The sequence below is a fragment of the Symphalangus syndactylus genome, chromosome 21 (assembly GCF_028878055.3).
Source record: "Symphalangus syndactylus isolate Jambi chromosome 21, NHGRI_mSymSyn1-v2.1_pri, whole genome shotgun sequence".
NCBI classification, from domain to species: Eukaryota; Metazoa; Chordata; class Mammalia; order Primates; family Hylobatidae; genus Symphalangus; species Symphalangus syndactylus.
In genome coordinates, this window is record NC_072443.2 from 67,887,857 (window position 1) to 67,905,462 (window position 17,606).

General features: G+C 36.5%; 1 long non-coding RNA gene across 1 annotated transcript in view; it reads right to left on the reverse strand.

Annotated features, from left to right (window-relative positions):
* The window catches only part of LOC129471412 (uncharacterized), a 295,615-nt gene extending 286,856 nt beyond the window's left edge, over positions 1 to 8,759 (reverse strand). The window contains exon 1 of the long non-coding RNA XR_008653580.2: positions 8,687 to 8,759. This is a non-coding gene — a long non-coding RNA (uncharacterized lncRNA). The remainder of the gene's footprint in view (positions 1 to 8,686) is intronic.
* Between the last annotated feature and the right edge of the window lie 8,847 nt (positions 8,760 to 17,606).

Sequence of the window (17,606 nt, forward strand, 5' to 3'; positions counted from 1 at the left end):
CTGGTTCTCCGATCATTTCAAGTGACTTGAAAGTAGAGAGAGACAGACTCATGTAAGACACAGAGCTGAGCCTATTTCTATGATTAGAAGGAGGTAACCTGGAGTGGGAGGACCTAGGGGATGAAAGCTGCATAACCATCCTTGACTGTCTTCTTTATTTACTCCTATGATTTTTCAATTAGTTATTTTGTACTTCTCTATTTAACAGCTTAACATCACAGCCTTAATAATCTTTACATATTTATATTGCATTCAGATAATTAAGGTTTCACTTATGTGATATCCTCAGGCAGCAACTGACCATCTGCCTTACACCATCTCGCCTACAAATTTACATGGGAACTTCGTGTATAAGTAAACTCTTATTGCATAACAAACAATCAGATAATAATGGCATTCAACAAAAAGCATGCATTTCTGTATTGGGTCTGCAGGTCAGCTGGGTTGGCCCTGCAGTCTATGTATTCATTTGACAGGTCTATCTTAAGGGGACAGCAGGTTTCAGGGTGAAAGTTCTTTAATAGAATGTCAAAAAAACAATTGTTCAAGCCCATAATTGCAGAAGCACATGGTGAGTTTTTGTTTGTATTACATGTCACATCTGCTGACATCCCACAGGCCAAAGCAAGTGACACCCAAACCCAAAGTCAAGAGACACGGAAATGTGCTCGTGCCATGGAGGTAGATGGGGAGGAAATTAATACTTTTGAATAATAATCTAATATACCTTTCTGTGATCTATAAATTACATATTTTTAAACCAAAGATACACAATAAATAATACTGTAAAACATGTAGTACAACTATACTTTGAACACCAACCATTTCAAAACAATTTCTGGTATAATAGTGGTTCTTGAGGCTTACAGAGGTATATAATAATTTCATGTGGAATAAGTGATTTTAAAAATAAATAATGGCCCTAATTCTACATATAAGGATTTACATTATTTGTAATATCCAAATTGATGTCTTTGATGATTTGATGATACTATATAAATTGGTGTTTATGTCTAATTCCCAAATTAATTATTGACATTATCATCCATTTAGTTAAGCAACAAGTCTTTATTTAGACTTTACTATGTGTATGCACTCTACCCAGTCCTAGCGATACAAGATAAACAGAAACAGAATGGTACCCAATTTCTTGTTACTCACAGGTTGTTAGAAAACAAACACATTAAGTGATTGTGATTTTTTAAGTTGATATTAAAAAGGTTAATATTAAAAAATACAAGGTGTTATGAAAGCCTACAGCAGAGGGAATAACACAAATCTAAGAGGTCAGGAAAAGCCTTTACAAGCAAGTGACCTTTCAGATAGAACTGAAGAATGAGTAGGAACACAGCAGATGAAAAATGTGAGGGAGGATATTCCTGCCTTGGAATGAACATGGCTTTTGTGAACAGCAAACAGAAGTTGCAAGTCCCAGATGGCTTCTGTGCAATATAGAAGAAAGGAGAACAATACAGATTAAGCTGGAAAGGTAGACAAAGATGAGATCATGAGGCACTACTCAGGATTATATTACAGAAATTGTTGAAGGCCTCAGTCAATGGCACTGGTTGAAAAGTCGTAGACACTGGGAAATGGCCATGGAGATCAGCGATGAATAGAAGTCAAACGGGTGCAATAGATATTTAGAAGGACGACTGAGAAAATCTTAGTGCTTGGGGTTTGAGGGTGGTGGAGAAGAAGTATCAAGAAAGATATGCAGATAGAAAGGCTAGTGTAAGTGGAGTTCTTAAATTAATAAGTGGAGACTCTCCAGTGACAGCAGGAGAGGACTGGAAGTTTGTTGGAGACCCACAAAGACTCAGTGTTTTCAATGACTGGACAACCAGTGTCACAGAGTATCTCTTACCAGCTCTCTCCTTTGGTCCTCACCTTCTAGCTTTTGCTATGGTCACTTTTAACAAACAATTCTCATTCTCTGCTTTTTCACTTCACGGCCTTTGGCTGCCAGAGAGGATCTCTAACTTTCTTTTTATTAGTCCCAGGTTAGATTTTAAGTAGAGTTCAAAAACAGCATGACTGGCTTTCCTCTCCTGCTAAAAGGGAGATATGTGGATAATAAAAATCCCCAAGAGACAATTGAAAGTAGTTCCTGTCATAAATACTGAGATTTGCAGCAATATCTTTTTAACACCAAAGCCACTCTGTGCCACACTAACTAGGTGTCATTGTCACTACAGAGATTAGGACTTGCCACTAGACAAAGTGGTCTACATGCTTGGAATATTGCAAATAAATATTTCCTAAGAAAATTCTGTGGTCTCCAGTTAAAAGCAAACAAACAAAAATAAATAAATAAAAACATTATTATCCATTATTATAAGAAAATATTTTGTAGGACAGAAGCTCTTTTTCCATCAGAAAACAGACGTCCACATCCATTTGTAACGACTTATTTCCTTCCCAGATGTTACTTTTGCTGTGTAGCCACAAGTACCAAGAATAATGTAATGTCCTTGTTCAAAATATCCAATAATCAGTTGAAGAATTTTAAGTGTAAAATATTGCTAGGTTGTCAACATTTTAGGGCACTTGCGTGTGCTATAAAATTGTTCCCTTCATGTAGAAGACAAATGTAGACGAAGCCTAAATCTTTTAGGCTAGCTTGTATTCCTTGAGTTCTCATGAATGTTAATTTTGAAGTAAATAATGCACTAGAAAGAAAATTAACTGCCGACTTAGCAGATGATGAAGTGCAGCTCTATGGACGCAATTACCCTATCCAGAATGCAGGCAAGTCTCAGTATGAGTCTGTTCCATTGTGCCCCCAACAGTGAGTTCTGCATACTAAATTTAAAGGTTTTCTTCTGCCACAAAACATATGCTAGTATATCATAAATTAAATCACAGAAGTCACTATTTTCTAGATACATCATTGAAAAATTTATCACTTTTTCAGGATCCAACAGGAAATTTCATATACGTATGGAATGCGCACTCTTCCTTTTTAAACTCCTCCCAAAGAAAACGGGTCAGAGACAAAAGGAAAAGAAAAGGTTATGTTATTGGAGGGATAGAATCATATTTTTTACTGAGGAAGACATTTGAAGACTATCCTATTTAAAGACTTGTAACGGGCAAAAGGGTCCAGCTGCTTGCTGCTTGGAGAAAGAAGCCAAAATAACAAGAGCGAGGTGTGATAGAAAGAGAGCAAGCTTTATTATCTGTGGTAGCAAGGGGAAGACTGGGCAGAATTCTTTCCAAACATTTCCACTCTTTAATTTGTGGAAGGAATGCAGGGGTTTTTAAAGCAAGAGGTTTGGAATGCAGGAGAAACAAACAGTTTAGGAGGTGTCAGGTGGTGCAACCTGCTCTGATGACCTGTTTTGAATTATTATTCCATCTAGTGAAGGAACCCATGCCAGGATGGGCCCAACCAGGTTACAAATCAATTACAGTCAATCTTACAGTCAATCTCTAGTCAGGAGTGGATTCCAGCCTTGAGGTAATCATGCGTTGGAGAGAGAAATCCAGAGTTGTCTGGTTTGTGTCAGGATCCGGCCCCTAAAGCTTCTAAGGAAATTTATGACCAGATAATAGAGCATGGTCTGTGCTTAACAAGCACCTACGTAAATAAATGTGCAAAAGGCATGGGAACATAAAGTGGGAAAAGGAGAGGAGTGGAGGTTCACAGCACATTCTGAGGCTATATTTCAAGATGAAAGAAAACACATTTGTAGTTTGGCTCAAAGCTACATCTTGAGACTGGAGAGAAATGAAGAAAGAAAAAAAATTATAAATGCAGTTTGAGCTAAGCTGCTTAGTTATAGACTGTTTTGTTTGAAAGTTTTTCTTGAATTGATTTAATGAAAATAAATATCATGCTTTATATCCAGTGCTAAGCATTACGTCTAACAAGCAACAGTTCAAAATATAGTTATGGAATGGAGGGAAGGAAGAGGGAGAGAGAGAACAAAGAAGAGAGGGAAGGAAGGCAGGCAGGGAGGGAGGGAGGGAAGGCAGGCAGGGAGGGAGGGAGGGAGGGAGGGAAGGCAGGCAGTGAGGGAGGGAGGGAAGGCCGGCAGGGAGGGAGGAAGGGAAGGCAGGCAGGGAGGGAGGAAGGAAGGAAGAAAAAGAAGGAAGTTCATAGTGTCTTGAAATAAGATACGTATTTCATTAATCTTTATCTTTATAATTTGGTAAAGAATCTTGCACACAACACGTCCACAATAAACGTTACTGAAAGAATTATTGTATAAAACAAAGTGCAATCTTTTTCTTAGAAGGTCCAGCTTATCAAGTCAACTATAGTATTAACATATTTTGAGATATTTTTGAAAATGAAAGTGTGGGTAATGAAATAATTATGAAAATATTTTGAAAATTGCTTCATATTTTATAGCTTATATTGATGTTTCATACCATTATCACAGTAGGGAAGAATTATCTGGCACTAGAAAAAGTCACAAAAAATAATGAATAGCAGTTTATTTTTAGTTTATGTTTGTTTCACTATTCATGATGATTGTTTTGCTACTATTCTCAATTATTATGGATGTTAAAATGCACTTAATAGCTATCACAGCACCAAATATACTCCTCAGCCATTTAACAAGTATCCAAATTTATAGTCTTTATTATAGCTTGTTTTTCTGTTTCTATAGAAATATGTAGCTATTTCTCCTTTCTTGGAGAGTTTACTACTTCCTCAGGCATGGGGAAAAGTCAGTACTAAGTAAAATACTGTGTTTTTTTATATACAGGAAATGAGCAAATAGTAGCATAACAGAGGTAACTTAGAAGTTTCAATCACTACAAGTATTTACTCTCACTGTGATTTATGCAGCCATATTGGTCAAACAGCAAATCACTTGCATCATTAAGAACAATAGCATGTAGAGATGAGACTGATCTTTGAAAAGGTAAGGTAGAAATGTGTATGCCAAATAAATATTTAGTGATAATTTTGATATTACATTTGAAAAACAAAATTCGATTTTAAAAATGTTGGCTAGAATAAGCAACAACGTAATTACAGTCCCTGGGAGAAATAAATATTAAAAGTTTGGCAGACATTGAATTCTGGGGAAATTGGTAAGAGCATAGTATAACTTGAAAATTATTCATCCAATCTGATTAATCATTACTTCCCCAGGAATTTTAAGAATTAAATTGTTGCTAAAAATGAAATAAAATGAGTAAGAATTTACTGTAAAACCAATACCACTTTTTGCTGCATACCCAGCGTTAGTCACTAAAACCACTGACATGTAGACAAAAATATATCCTGGGTGGTGAAAACGGATTTTAAATATACACGCAGAATTCTCAAATAGCCCCTGGGGTTCTGGTAGAGCTCAACAATACTACAATGTAAAACTAATTCTTTAATACCAGAATTGATCTCATAACTTTGAGCTTATTTTTGACACGTTATCAAAGACAACAGCAACTCACTAATCTGCCAACCTCACAGATAATGAACAGCCCACCAGCAATAGAAAGTGTTTCTTTTGGAACTAACTTCCCAAGATGATTCCTTCGAATAACTTTATAGACCAGTTTAGCCTCTATCCTAAGGCGCTTTTTTCCTTCTAATCAACATGCTGATGGAATGTCTTCAAATCTCAAAGCTACTGTTTAAGAGAATCAATAACAATAATACTTGTCATTTTATATGCATTTATCTGTAACCTCATGAAACAAAACACAAATAACACTGATGCACAGAAAACCACACTGCAAGTAAGAGCTATGTGTTTCAACAGCATGTTTATAAATCGTTTGTATAAATGAATGGCCTGACTTCCAAATACTGTTCCTATTTCTTTTTGTTGCCTACTCATTACATTCAAGAACACCACTAACCCTGAGTTGAAAATATAAAATTGGTTAAAAAGAAAGTTATGCTTATAAAGAGCTGTCCCCTAGATACGATGGTCAATACTGGAGCCTCAAATTAATATATCCATCTTGATTTCACATGTGGTTGTAAAGACTAAAATTGTTAGCTGAGCTCTTAAGCGGAAGATTCCAAGAAGCAAGAAAACTCAGAATAATTCATTAATGGAAATTAATTTGATTGCCCACATTTAATATTTTCCCACGAATCCTTTATGATATTGAGAACTGGCTTTCAAGAAACACTTGGCTGGATATGCCTTCTTGTTTTTCTTTAAAAATTTTTTTCACAAAAGTTATGTTAAAAATTCTCTTCACATCAAACAAAAATTATTTATTTATACTGTAACATTCTGCATTTATACTCTTCCTTCAACCATATCAAACTTCCTGGTACTTGAAAATAAAGAGCAAACGAACAACTGGCTTGGCTGTAAGAACTGTTATTTCCAGTGAAGCCTTGAGGTGAGTCTCCATTTTTAAATCCACAGTGAAATGCATGACTACTGATTAAGAAAATAGACAATCTCAACAGCTTGGGCAGCATAACATTTCAACTGAGCAACAGACACATCAGATGAAATAATACACACTTTTCTTTGTCACACACACACACTTGCTCATACCCCTGGTAATCACATACAATATGTGATTACATCTTCCAAAATCCAGCATGGAATCTCAGCTGATTGAAGTGTTTTTCAACTAATTGTCTCACATCTTTGTTTTTCCTTTTTGATTCTCTATCTTCCAGACACACTTATTCAAGCAAAGTATCATATTGAAAAACTAGCAGAAGATGTTACAGCACTGTGAAAAGCCCTCTGTAAATACTCCCTTTGTTTTTCAACTTTTAGTGTTGATGGCTTCTCATAATGGAAATTGTGTTTCCCAACTGTGGTCTGTGACTGTTTCTCAGGGGCTTCCAGGAGATGGTGGGGTGAGGTGAAGTGGAACTCATCTAACTACCACAACATTCCAAAATCTCTCCTTTCAATATGAAAATATATTGGAGCCATTAAGCTTCTCCTGGTCACTCATTATGGTTCCTGGTCTATGCTTTGCACATGGCTTCCTTCCTGGGGTCATCTTGAGTTCCGTCATAAGGCCTCATGGCAGGCAGCAGGCTCTGAACTCAGCGTCTAGCACATAGGGAATTCAGAAAGGATCAGTGTGCAAACTAGACCTTTCCTCTGTGTGTGTGTGTGTGTGCTGCACCTCTCTCCTAACTTTATTGGGGCAGCCCCTTGCAGTATAAGGGAGGTCTACACAAAGATTCTCCTCAGAGCATCAATGGAGGGGTGAGACCAAGTGTTTCTGCCCCATGACTTCTCTTAATCTATCCAGAACACCTCTTCTCATGTTCTGGAACTACAAGCGAGAACTTCAACAAGGCAAGGGCAGCTTTTCTTTCTAGCTTTTCTCTCTCCTCTTTTTAGACCAGCTATGAGAACCGAGAAAAATGGAAAGGGAAAATGTCATAATAAAAAGAGGATGTACATTGGGTCACAGAATATCATGTGATATAATACATCAAAATATAATAATATCATCCTTTTATATTTGTTTGGGGAATAGATCACAAATTTCCACCTACATTTGGCTTTTTTTACGTTCTTATTCTCCTTGCCATCTGCTCCCGATTTTGAAAAAGCACATTCACACACACCTTCTAGAACATGCAAATGAATAGTTGACTTTTAAAGACTAGGGGACACAAACATTTGGAGGACATGTTCAAAATGTAGATTTCCTCTATCTGCAACCCTCCCCCCTTTTATGATTCAGTAAATCTGGATTGCAGTCCTGAGAATCTTCATTAAAAAAATAAAATAAAACTCCTGGCGATTCTGATGTACCTAATGCTGAGATCACAGTCTGAGAATTGTTAAACTCAGAGGCAAGAAAAGTCAGCACAGGGAAGAATTAAAGATAAGAGGACAGATACGATGGTTAGTTTTATGTGTCAACTTGAGTGGGCCAGGTGGTACCCAGATTAAACATTGTTTCTGACTGCGTCAATGAGGGTGTTTCCAGACGAGATTAGCTTTCGAATCGGTGGAATGAGTAAAGTAGATTCTTTTTACTCATGGTGTGAGAGCATCATCCAATCCATTGCCGGCTTGAATAAAACAAAAGGTGGAGGAAGGAGGACTAATCCCCTTCTTTTCATCTCACTGCTTGAGCTGGGATATTTTTTCTTATCTCTTGCGCTGGAACAGAACCTAGTGGTTCTGTTTCTCAGGAGAATCCTGACTAGTATAATACACGGTATATATAGGTCTAGTATAATGGATCTGCAGAGTTTTCACGACATCTCAGTGAAAATCAATCTTCATAATAGCTGTAAAGTGTTACTTTAAAAAGCAGAAACTTCGTAGGAGAGAAAACACTATGGGTGACAACAGTTATGAGTAACTAAATATAAACAATTATTAAGTATTTATATAGAAGGATTGGATTATCGAACTGGAGGAAACCTTAAATAATGTATTCTAATCAGTGATGAATCTAGGGTTTGTGAATCCAGCAGCGCATACTACTGGGGTTGGGGGCGTGAGGTGGCTTAAGAAAAATAATTTTAAAATATGAAGTCAGAAATATTTGAGCTCCCAGGGCTTTGAAAGTGACCTGTGCAAGTGAGGATCCATGAAGTTTAAACTACATAAGTTTTGCAGTAAATTTATCGGTGATTCCAAACCCTGTTTCTTGAGGATGAGAAGGGAGGCCAAAAAAGCGAAGAACGTTAACCCCGTTCTCACACTGAGCCAGAGGAAGAACTGAGAAGAACCTTTGGGTCTCGCGACCCTTCATATTATACACTTACGTCATTATGAGAGGTGATAACGTCCTAGCAGCTCTCGCTCGCTCTCGGCGCCTCCTCGGCCTCGGCGTCCGCTCTGGCCGCGCTCCAGGAGCGCTTCAGCCCGCCGCTGCGCTGAGGAAGCCCGTCTCTGGGACTGGCCGAGGCCGGAGCCAGCTCCCTCTGCTGGCGGGGAGGTGTGGAAGGAGAGGCGCCGGCCCGCCGGGGCTGCGCGCCCGGCGCTAGCGGGCCGGCGTGGGTTCCGGGTGGGCGCGGGCTTGGCCCGTCCCGCACCTGCGGCCGGCAGGCGCCTGCTGGGCTTGATAGGGGGATGAGCTCCGCCTGGGCTGCCGCAGTACCCGGGCTAGGTGCCACAAAGTCCCGCTGCGACTGCCACTGAGAGGTGAAGCCGGCTGGGCTTCTGGGTCGGGTGGGGACTTGCAGAACTTTTCTGTCTAGCTAAAGGTTTGTAAATGCGCTAATCAGCACTCTGTGTCTAACTAAATGTTTGTAAACGCACCAATCAGCACTCTGTCAAAGCGGATCAATCAGCTCTCTGTAAATGAACCCATCAGCTCTTGGTAAAATGGACCAATCAGTAGGATGTGGGTGGGGCCAGATAAGGGAATAAAAGCAGGCCACCTGAGCCGAGCCGGGCAACTTGCTCAGGTACCCTTCCGTGATGTGGAAGGCTAGTTCTTTAGCTCTTTGCAATGAATCTTGCTGCTGCTCACTCTTTGGGTCTGCCCCTCATTTGAGAGATGTAACAGTCACAGCAAAGGTCTGCAGCTTGACTCCTGAAGCCAGCGAGACTACGAACCTACTGGCAGGAACGAGTAACTCCAGATGGGAGGAAGGAACAACTCCAGACGTGCCACCTTTATGATCTTTATGACTGAATAATATTCAATTGTATGTGTATGCCACATTTTCTTTATTCATTCATCCATCAGTGGACATTAAGATTGCTTCAAGATTATGTTGTCTAATTTCCACGTTCCAGGTCTGCAGCTTCACTCCTGAAGCCAGTGAGACCATGAACCTATCCGGAGAAAGAAACAACTCCAGACACGCCGCTTTTAAGAACTGTAACACCACGAGGGTTCAAGAACCCACCAATTCCGGACACAATTATATATTCAGTATTGAGTGTTATATACATGATTCATTTTCAACTTCCATACCAGGAATCATGTGGGCTCCCACAGGCTTCCTTTGAAGTGGAAAGATAGAAACTCTTTAAAGTAGCCATTTGTTACTGCTAAATATTAAATAGTAATTGGCTGTTAAAACTCCAAAGGTGAAACAACAGCTTTTGGTCCATTTTGAAATGTTTAAATTATTTGCAGTTTGAAACATTAGTTTTATGCTAAACCTTCACAACTAGTTTTTTTGTATTATAATTAATAGCAGCTAAATTTTAATTTAAATTGTGAAGGTTTAAATGTGTTAATTTAAATGTGTTTGGTGGAGATAGATTAGTGGTTTCTAAAATACTTTAAGTCCTCTATTATATTATTTCCAAGCATAAGAATAGAAATGTTATAAAGTTTTAAAAATATATGTGAGTGTTTTGTAGAATTAAGTATCCTACATGATAAACACCAAGCCATGCTGAAAATTAGAGGCATTTTAGAATCAGGCCTTCTAACGTGAAATTATTTATTTATTTTACTATTTATGAATAATGCTGTTCAACAAATTAAAATCAAACTGTTGTATGCGAAGAATTAATCGAACACATCACTCACTTATGAATCAAGATGAAGTAAGCATTATGGGAACAAAAATAATAAAATATGAATTGCATATTTATAAATCAACTCATTTATTTTTATAACACCTTTGAGGAATGAAAAGCCTCCCAGAATACAAGGCAAACACAACATTACAAATGTAATTTATGAAAAAATAAAACTTTACAAGCTTTACTGGGACTTCAGTGTCCAAAAATACAGAATGTTTGATTTTCAAAGGTCATTTTGAAATCACAGCATGGTCTCAAAGAAATACAAATTATAGGTTTGCATGACCAAAATTAGGGAGACAAATTGTTGACTAAAAAAACAGTCTACCAATAGCAGTTCCTCCCTCAGACCAGCTCCACCTTATCCTGAGTCACCAGATGATGATGAAATCTTCTGCTTTAAAGGTTTATATGTCAGATAAAGGACTATTTGCTAATGTGTATAGATACTTCATTCAAGTCAATAACAAATAAACTACTCTGTTGTTTTTTTAAAAAATAGGCAAATGATATGAACAGGCAATTAAAAAAAACAAATAGCCAATAAATACATGAGAAGATTGTAAACATCAAAATTGAAGAAGTGCAAATTCTAAAAAGTGACAATATTTTTTAAAATGTTTTAATGTGGTATAATACACATAACATAAAAGTTACTATCTTAGTCATTTTTAAGTGTACAATTTGGTGGTATTATATATAGTTATATTGTTGTGTAATCATCATCACCATTCATCTACAAAACTCTATCTAGCAAACTGAAAATCCATACCCATTAAACACTCTCTATTTCCCCTTCCTTGACAGGCCCAGGCAACCATGATGTCTTTGTAAGTTTGACAACTTTAACTGCCTCATTTAAGTGGAATCAAACAGTATTTGTCTTTTTGTGACTTTATTAGTCAATGTAGCAATATGTCTTCAAAGTTCATTCATGTCATAGCATGTGTGCAAGTGTCCTTCCTTTTTAAGGCTGCACAATATTCCTATGTAAGTATACAACACATTTTACTTATCCATTCATCGGTTGCTTCCACATTTTAGCTATTGTGAATAATGCTGCTGCGGACATGGGTGTACAAATATCTTTTTGAGACCTTGAGTTCAATTATGTTGGCTCTATACCGAGAAGTGGAATTGCTGAATCATATGGTAGTTCTACTTTTCAGTTTTTGAGGAATTGCCATACTGTTTTCCACAGTGGCTGCACCATTTTTGCATTCCTACCAGCAATGCACAAGGGTTCCAATTTCTCCACATACTTGCCAACACCTTTTCTTTTCTTTTTCTTCTTTTTTCTAGTACTAGCCATCCTAATGGGTATGATGTGGTATCTCACTATAGTTCTGATGTACATTTTCCTAATTAATCGTCATGCTCATTGTATTAGTCTGTTCTCACACTGCTAATAAAGACATACCTGAGACTGGGTAATTTATAAAGGAAAGAGGTTTAATATAATCACAGTTCCACATGGCTGGGAAGGCCTCACAATCATAGTAGAAGGCAAAGGAGAAGCAAAGGCACATCTTACATGGCAGCAGTCAAAAGAGCATGTGCAGGAGAACTGCCCTTTATAAAACCATCAGATCCCATGAGACTTATTCACTATCATGAGAACAGCATGGGAAAGCCCAGCCCCCATGATTTAATTACATCCCACCATGTCCCTCCCACAACACATGGGAATTATGGGGGCTACAATTCAAGATGAGATTTGGGTAGGGACACAGACAACCACATCACTCACTGACTATTTGATTATCTTTTTTCAATAAAGGTCTTTTCAAATCTGTTGCCCAATTTTGAATCAAGTTGTTAGGTTTTTTGTTGTTGAACTTTAGGAGTGTTCTATATATACTGAATGTTAATCCTTTATCAGATATAAAATTTGCAAATATTTTCTCCCATTTTCTGGGTTGCATTTTGCTCTGTTGATAGTGTGTTTTGATGTGCAATTTTTAGAAAATTTAATGAAGTCTGATTTGTCTATTTTTGTTGTTGTTGCCTATGCCTTTGGTATCATAGCCAAGAAATCATTGACAAATTCAGTGTCATGAAGATTTTGCCCAATATCTTTGTCTAAAAATGTTATAGTTTTAAGTGTTACATTTGGGTTATGGAGCAATTTTGAATTCTTCCAATCCATTTTTATACAGTGTTAGTTAAAGATCCAACTTCAGTCTTCTACATGAGGATGTCCAGTTATCCCAATAACATTTGTTGAAAAATTGTCCATTTCCTCATTGAATGATCCTCACACTCTTGTTGACTATCATGTGACCATATATTTGAGGGTTGATTTCTGGGCTCTCTATTCCATTCCATTTGTATCCATTCCATATGTTTGTCTTTATGACAGAACCACACTGTTTTTATTACTGTAGCTTTGTAGTAAGTTTTGAAATCAGGAAGTATGAATCCTCCAGCTTTGTTCTTTTGTATCAAGATTGTCTTGGCTGTTCAGGGTTCTTCGACATTTCATATAAATTTTAGCATGGGTTTTTCTACTTCTGGAAAGTATGTCACTAGGATTTTGATAGAAATTGCATTTAATATGTAGATAGATCACTTTGAATAGTATAGATGTATTAACAATATTGAAATTAATAATTCCAATCCATGAACATTGGATATTTTTGCATTTATTTATGTTTTCTTAAATTTCTTTCAACAATGTTTTGTAATTTGCAGTGAATATGTCTGTCACTTTCTTGTTTAAGTGTTTCCCTAAGTACTTTTTTTTTTATAGTATTATAGATGAGATTTTTTTAAATTTCCTTTTGGATTATACATTATTAGTGTGTAGAAACACAACTGATTTTTGTATGTCAATTTTGTATTCTGCAACTTTACTGAATTTGTTTATTATTTATAATGTTTTTTGTGGAATCTTCAGGGTTTTCTACATATAAGATCATGTTATCTACAAACAGATGATTTCACTTATTCATTTTATATTTGGATGCCTTTTATTTCTTTTCATTGACTATTTGCTCCACTAAGACTTCGAGTACTTTGTTGAATAGAAGTAGTGAGAGTAGGCATCCTTGTTTTGTTCTTAATGTTATAGAAAAAGTTTTCAGTCTTTCACTAATGAGAATAATGTTGGTTTTCAGTTTTTTTATACATAATTTTTATTATGTAGAGGGAGTCTTAATTTGTTAAATTTTGTTAAATGCTTTTCTCTGCATTAATAAAGATGATTATGTGAACTTATTCCTTCAATCTGTTGATGTGGTATATTACATTGACTGATTTTCATATGTTAAATCATCTTTGCATCCCAGGTAGAAATCCACTTGATCCTGGTGTATGATCATTTTAATATGCAATTGAATTTGATTTGCTAATATTGTCCTGAGGATTTCTGCATCAGTGTTCATAGAGGATATTGATCTGCAATTTGCTTTTTTTTTTTTTTTCAAATATTTTCTCTGCCTTTTTCTCTCACTTCTCCTTTGGGAGTCCTTCAGTGTATATGTTGGTATATTTTATGGTGTCCCACAGGTCCCTTAGGCTGGGTTCCACTTTACTTTAACCTTTTTCCCTTCTGTTCCTCAGACTTGATAATGTCCATTGTTGTATTTTAAGTGTACAAGTTCTTTCTGCTGGCCCAAACCTGCATTTAAATCCCTCAAGTAAATTTTTATGTCATGTATTGTATTTTTCAGCTCCTAATTTCATTTAGTTTCTTTTCTGTTTTCTACCTCTTTATTGATGTTCCCATTTCATTCACACATCATTTCTGTTTTATACTTTTTTTACATCTTCCTTTAGTTTTTTGATCATCTTTAAGACAGTTATTTTAAAGTCTTTTTCTAGTAGATTCACCGACAGTTTTAGTTGTTGTTGCTTTTCCCTTTCAATGGAGCCATATTTCCTATTTCTTTTTATCTTGTGATTTTTTTTGTTGTTGAAAACTGGACATTTGAATCTAATAACGTGTTAATTCTAGAAATCAGATCCTCCCTTTTCCACGGAGTATATTAGGTTTTATTTCTGTTTTTTTCTTCTGATTGTTGTAGGCTATCTCTGTGCCAGAGATCAGACTGAGGTGCAAACCTACGGTCTTTCCAGGTCTTCTCTTACCTGGAACCCTTCTCTGGGCATATACAGTGAATTTCTAATTTCCCCTTTATATGTGGTTGCGTTTGAATGTCCTAGTCCTTAATGTCTGGCTCCCAAAAGGGGAAGAGTTAGAAATAAAGGTTAAAACAGACCCCAGCCCTTTAAATACTTTGGAAGTCATTTCCATCAAAGCGGGGGAAGCTTGCAACATGGTGGGGAGATGCAAAAATAATGATTTCCTGCCTATGATCAGAAGCAGCAATCAGCAATCAGAGTACAGATTCCCAATATTTAGAGGACAGGGTTTTAAGGGGTTTTTGTTGTTGTTGTTGTTGTTGTTTTCCTTCTTTCTTTCTCTCTTTCTTACTCTTCTCTGGCTTTTGCAAGCTGCTTGCCAGCAACTCCTGAAACACAGGCACACAAGCCTGCCACGTGGCTAAGGGATTAGAATGGGTAGCTGTCACTGTGCAAAGAGCTAAAATATGACCAAAATATTTTTTAAAAAATCTATCACATGCTGAGTCCAACAAGAGTGAGGCTTTTTTTTTTAATGTGTATGGGCATGACAATTTGGATTGAAGGAATTGTGAGTGTGCAAATTGCAGTAAATTTCTAGGAAGCAATTTTATAGTATTTAACACATTATTTCACATACTCATTATTAATTCAGCTTGACTTTACCATGCAGACAAATCATAATATAAATACTCAAGTACATATTTACAAAGATTTTTTTTTTTTAATAGAAGTAATCTAGGCCAGCCAGGTGCGGTGGCTCACCCCTGTAATCCCAGCACTTTGGGAGGCCAAGGCAGGCAGATCACCTGAGTTCGGGAGTTTGAGACAAGCCTAGCCAATATGGTGAAAACCTGTCTCTACTAAAAATACAAAAATTAACTGCGCGTGGTGGCACATGCCTATAATCCCAGCTACCCAGGAGGCTGAGACAGGATAATCACTTGAACCCGGGAGGCAGAGGTGCAGTGAGCCAAGACTGCATCACTACACTCCAGACAGAGTGAGACTCGGTTTCCAAAAAGATAAAATAAAATAAAAACAAATAAATACATATATAAGTAATTTATGTTCCACATTGAAGTATACTGAAAATAACTCACGGGATATTATATAAATATACAATAAAAATGTAATTTCTAACAATAATATAAAGTGTTGCAGGGAGAATTAAAAGTGTTTATGTATGCAATTGAACTTATGCTGTCATCAGCTTAAAAGAGATTGCTATAACTATATAAGATTTTATGTAAGCCACAAGGTAACCACAAAGAAAATCTATAGCAGAAACACAAAAGAAAATGAGAAATGTATCAAAATACACCAATGCAAAAAATTTTTTAAAACACAGACGAAGACAGCAATAGAGAAAAAGAAGGACAAAAGATCTATAAAGCAGCTAGAAAATACTTTTTAATGGCAATATTAATTTATTTGCTACCAATAATTACTCTAAATGGAAATAGATTAAATCCCCAAACAAAGGACAGAGTGGCTGAATAAGTGAAAAAAAAAAAAAAAAAAAAAAAACAGGATCCAATTATGTGAATCTGTACTCACTTTACACTTAAGGATACACATAAACTGAAAGTGAAAGGGTAGAAAAGAATCTTCCATGTAACTGGTAACCAAAAGAGAGCTAGGCAGACATACTTATATCAGACAAAATAGAATTTAAGTAAAAAACTGTTACAAGAAACAAAGAAGGACATTATATAGTGGCAAAAGTATGAATTTACCAGGAAGATATAAGAATTATTAGAATACATACATCCAACATTAGAGTACCTAAATATATGAAGTAAACATTGACAACTAAAAGACAGAAATAGATAGCAACACAATCATAGTAGGAGACTTTAATACCCTATCATATAATGAAGAAGACATCCAGACGGAAGATTAATAGGATACAGAAGACATGAACTACGCCTTAAGAAAAAATGTTTATGACCAATACACAGAACAGTCTACCCAATAGCAGTAGAATGTATATTATTCTTTAAAGCACATGAAACATTTTCCAAGAAAGATCACAAAAAACAAGTCCTAATAAATTTTAAAAGATTGAAATCATACCAAGCATCTTTTCTGATCATGGTGGAATGAAACTAGAAATCGACACCGAAAAGAAAGCTGGAAAATTCACAAAACGTGGAAATTAGACAACATAATCTTGAAGCAATCTTAACGTCCATTGATGAATGAATGAATAAAGAAAATGTGGCATACACATACAATTGAATATTATTCAGTCATAAAAAGAGAAGAAAATTCCGTCAAATGCTAAAGCATGGATGAACATTGAGGGCACTATGCTAAGTGAAATAAGTCAGTCACAGAAGGACAAATACTTCATGAATTCCATTTACACGACATATCTGAAGTAGTCAAGTTCATGAAAGCAGAGGTGGAATGGTGGTTGCCAAGTATGAAGGGAGGGGAAATGAGGAGTTGCTGTTCAATGGGCATAAAGTTTCAATTATACAAGCTCCAAAAGTTCTAGAGATGTGCTATTCAACATTGTGTTTATAGTTAACAATACCGTAGTGTACATTTTAAAATTAGTTAAGAGGGTAGATTTCATATTATGTATTTTTTACCCCAATAAATAAAGGAATAATCAAAATTGGGTGTTTCAGTTGTTTAGGTTTTTAAAAATTAGGTCATTTTGGGGGGCTGGGAGCAGTGATTCACGCCTGTAATCCTAGCACTGGGGGGGCCGAGATGGGCGGATCACCTGAGGTCAGGGGTTCGAGGCCAGCCTGGCCAACATGGTGAAATCCCATCTCTACTAAAAATACAATAATTATCTGGACATGGCGCATGCCTGTAATCCCAGCTACTCCGGAGGCTGAGGCAGGAGTATTGCTTGAACCCGGGAGGTGGAGGTTGCAGGGAGCCGAGATTGCACCACTGCACTTCAGCCTGGGCAGCAGAGTGGGATTTCATCTCAAAATAATAATAATAATAATAATAATAATAATAATAATAATAATAATAAATAAAATTAGGTCATTTTTATTATGGTCTATATTGGAATTGACTAAAAATCAAAGTAAAGCAGAAGAAAGGGATCTGAAAAACCAACAGTCTTTTTGTTGATATTGG